The sequence below is a fragment of the Cornus florida genome, unplaced genomic scaffold (genome assembly GCF_030987335.1).
Source record: "Cornus florida cultivar Cherokee Brave unplaced genomic scaffold, ASM3098733v1 CherokeeBrave_3.0.0_Hap2_Chr06, whole genome shotgun sequence".
Taxonomy (NCBI): Eukaryota; Viridiplantae; Streptophyta; class Magnoliopsida; order Cornales; family Cornaceae; genus Cornus; species Cornus florida.
Window position 1 is genome coordinate 39161684 of NW_026775576.1, and position 4413 is coordinate 39166096.

Here is a 4413-nt window from a genome sequence, read left to right on the forward strand (position 1 = left end):
AAATCTAGATAATTTAATTTTTTAGTTTAATTAAATTTTATTTAATTGCCCCATTGATTTAATAAAGTGTTTGATATTGTTTCTATACTTAAATCATAGATTTGGACTTGTTGTGTATTTATGTGATTATGATTTGAAAGTATGTTTATTATATATTTATATATTGTATAACATGTTGTAGTAAATTATTTCATTTACTAGCTTTCTAAATTTTAGAGATTTTGTTGTTGTGTTAATGAAATCTTAGAGATTGTTGTATCCTTAGTAATTGTAGCTTGCATGATAGTAACTTGGTTTAATTTATATTTATAAATTCAAAGCATGTGTAGCTTATGAATATTGTGTAGAGGTTATTTGATTTAATAACTTGTTAATTTCTAGAAATGTACCTTGTCGTGTACTACTATATTTACCTTGGAAGCTTGTTACTAAGTTATAGAATATTTAGCACTTGTAGCTTACTTGATGGTAATTTGATTTAGTTGAATTATAATGTCACTATAACATGTAACAAATCGCACATTGAAAATTCGACATTGTATACATTTGCATATGTAACGAATTGCATATTAAAGATTCGACATGGTGTATGCCATTGTAGACTTGAATCCTTAGGACATGGTTTGTGTGGTTTCACCCTATTTGTGCTTAGTAGGTAGTTTCATGCATTATACTTGAGTATATGTCATGAACTTGTTGTTTTTGGAAAGCTTGTAAGGACTTAAGTATATGTTACAGCTAGGGTTCGGCTCTAGTACGGGGGATAAGAGTTCATCCTACAATATTAAGTGCACACTAGGTAGTACCTTGCGGGTCATAATTACCCGGAACAACTTGCTTGGTCACGAGACTACATGTCCTAGTCTTTCCACTATTTGATTTTGCATTTAATTCCTAGTTGTTAATCATGGATTACTTGTAGCTTGTGATTTGGTGCTTGTGTTTTCAAATTCCATTTAGTATGTTTGCGCTTTGTATACTCGCTTCGTACATTTAAACTACATTTAGTGTACTTGTGCCATGTACACTTACTTAGTATGTTTTGAATTTCCATTAATATACTCGTGCCTTGTATACTTGCTTCCCGTGTTTTTAAATTTCATTTAGTATACTTGCACCTGTATACTTATTTTCTGTGTATTTAAATTTCATTTAGTATACTTGTATCTTGTATGCTTGCATGTTGTATATTTCATTTTCAATTACTTAAATAGGTTGAGATGATTCCTTAGTTCACCTTGGAACATAGACGTTAGGTGGCATGCACCACATGAATCAATTTATATTAACTTTCACAACTTGTAAAACTTAGGTTATACGTATGTTCATTTCCTATGAGTAATGTAAGTTACCCACCCCCGCTAAATGCGATTTGTTTCAGGCAAGAAGACGTGGTTTTGGTATATACAACTTCCCTAGGTTGTCTTGTTAATTAGGAGTACTTTTAATGTATTTTTGCTCACATGCAAGTGTTAGAATGTTTAAGTTTTACTTATAAAGTTGTAATACTTAGGTACAATATGCCGTTTTTGCCTTGTGTTATGTAAAGTGTACTTAGACACACTATTTGGGACATATTTGACATGTATGTAATGAGGCCAAGGGCCATTTACTTTAAAGTTGTTTCTTTTAAGTACTTTTGGTTTCATGTATAATTATTGAAAAATGAAGAAATTAGAAGTTTTAGCATGTCAATTTTAATTCGGGATATGTAAGGTGTGCATAGGTACACCCTATAGGACTCTTTGAATATGCATGACATGTGGCCAAGGGCCAAACGGTCTTTTGAATGCATCCATACATGTTGGTTTCAAGTTTTACTTTTAACATGTCGTTTTAGGCAAATTTGAGGTTTGATAGGTCGTATTTTGCATTGGGTATATTTGGGGGCCGTGGACTATTCCCGCGCACTTCAAAACACTTATTACATTTGTGTGCACAATCGTTTTAGTACACAACTTCATATTCGGCCAAATGAACACTTGAAGTATCTTTCATTTTAGGTTTTATGCAAAATCTGGTTTAGGGGCATTTTAGGGATTTTGCTTTGAAAACTAAATTCTTGCCTTGATATGGTCACTTAGAAAACGTGATTTTAGGGGGGGTTTCTTCACAATATTTTTCCAAAAAATGTCGTCTCGGTCTCGAAAACCTAGCGTTAAATCTGATTTTCTGGTGCTCACAAAATTTTCAGGAAAAAGTCTGATCTAAGGGGCATTTTGGGTATTTCACTTAAAAATTTAAAACTTCTTTTGATATGGTCATATAGAAAACATGATTTTTTATTTTGGGGGAGTCGCTTCACAACTTTTTTTTTTCCAAAAAAGGTCATTTAAGCCCTCAAAATAGTCTTTCAAGTTAGAAAATCTGTGCAAGCCTATGGTATGTCAGGGTGCTCATTTGGATGCTTGTTGGCGTGCGCGCGGGGCATGCTCATGACGGCACCCATGGTGCTCCCCCGTGGTAGCCTTGAGGCTCCGCTTTCAAATGGCCATATCTCCTTCGTCTGGACTACAAATCAGGCGATTCTTGAATCTAACTTTATTATTTTTTTGTTGTCTTTCCAATGGTGTGCTCGGTAGTACCCATTTTTGTTTTGAAAAGGCCATGTTACTCCTAGGGTTGCATTTGTCTGTTTTTAAAATGTCGCTTCCGTATCTTGTCTCTTTGTGTTCCTGTAACGACTCAAAACTAATACTTTTTAAACAAAAAAAAATTCGGCATGACCTCCCCTAAAAATAGGCCATCACAACCTGTTTAATTGCATTTTTAACCTGTCATAGCTCAAATTCCGAATTCGCGGCAAGAAAAGATAATGATACAACCAACTAATCTAGACAATGCTTCAAACTAGAATTATCCATCCATTCATCAACAAGTTGCATACTATCAAATCCCCATCCAAAACATCATCAATACTTTAGTTATATTACATGACAAAGTTCCACAAAATAATTATACATCTTTGCACTTCTAGTATTTTACAAAATAATGGGGAATATACAAAGATACAAAAGTGGACTTCTAACGCCGTTCAAGCTTGAGGTGGGTTGTCATCCACCAGTTCCTTTCCAAGACCTGAAAAAATATATATATAGATATAGGGGTGAGCATATAGCTCAGCAGGTGACACTTAAGACACAATTCTTGTGTCCTAGTGAATCCAAATAAAGCATAGGCCAATGGGAGATTGGGGACATGCATTGAAGGGGAAAAATAATTACAAGTACAAGTCAAATTCAATCACACACAAATGTAAATGGAGTGAGATGCAATGCATGCTAAAGTCACTCCCCGTTTTCATTCTCAAAACCATCACGTTCAAAGTTAATGTAACCCCCTTTGGTAACCCCGCCGCGACGAGAGGAGGATTGGCTACCGTCCCTAGGCCCTTGGCGACCCCGTGGCGCCGTCGAGGGGCCCGAATAGCTCAACCACGCTAGGGTACTCTCCCTAGTCCTCCCTAGGCTACATTAACCTCCGGCCCGTTAGTAACCCCGCAGCGATCGGGTTTGTCAAAACCAATTTTTTTTTTCCAAAACATTCATTCCCAAATCCCCATTTTCATTTCAAGAAAACCACTTCTCTTTTTCATGCAACCCAATGAGATGTAGGCTCATGTCATGATCTCAATATAATGACAAATGGGAACTTAGCACAATAATAAATAAGCATGTTCTCATGGCATCATCATAGCATGTTAGTAACCTCAAAAAAAAAAAAAAAATGTAAACAACCATCACATAGACATACTTTTCATTCAACCATGTTATACACATTTACATAACTAGCATGTTGTCAATTAAATTATTTTAGTCAAAATCAATAACAATTAAACATGCTATAACACACATAGAGGAGCATGATTCATTATAGAGCAAGATTCCATGGCTTAAGATGTCCCTACCTCACAATCCAAGCCGAAATCCCTAGAATAGGTCCTCCAAATTCGAGCTCCAAGGAAGACTCAAATCTGGAAATTGATAGTATGGATGCGTAGAGCTCGCTACAAGCTTCGTTTCGCCTCAAACGGTTCCTAAATCTAATGAAAGATGATTGAGTAATCAAACCTCAAAATTTTTGTCTCCAAAATGAAAGAAAAAGAGAAGGAACCGAGAGGGAGAGAGAGCATACGGGAAAGAGAAAGAAAATGAGAAAGAAAAGAAGATTTCTTGGCCAAATAAGTTAGTGGTGGGCCCCACTTGAAATTATTTTCCTTTTCTCTTTATTTTTTTGTCTCTAATTACACCACAAATACACAATTGCACCATACAAATGCTACATCACCACATAAATTAAAATGTAGGAAATGTAACTGGACCCAACCACAAACCCGGATGGTAAAGTGAAAAGACGAAAATGCCCTTGCATTAACGAATTTTCAGAAAATTCTAAAATGCTGAAAATTAGAAT

At 35.4% G+C, this 4413-nt stretch overlaps 1 long non-coding RNA gene across 1 annotated transcript; it reads right to left on the reverse strand.

The window, feature by feature from the left end:
- Positions 1-2884: 2884 nt before the first annotated feature.
- LOC132314846 (uncharacterized) lies at positions 2885-4413 on the reverse strand. Its single transcript, XR_009483522.1, has 2 exons — positions 3908-4413; positions 2885-3078 (listed from the first exon to the last, which is right to left on the reverse strand). It is a non-coding gene; the product is annotated as an uncharacterized LOC132314846 (long non-coding RNA).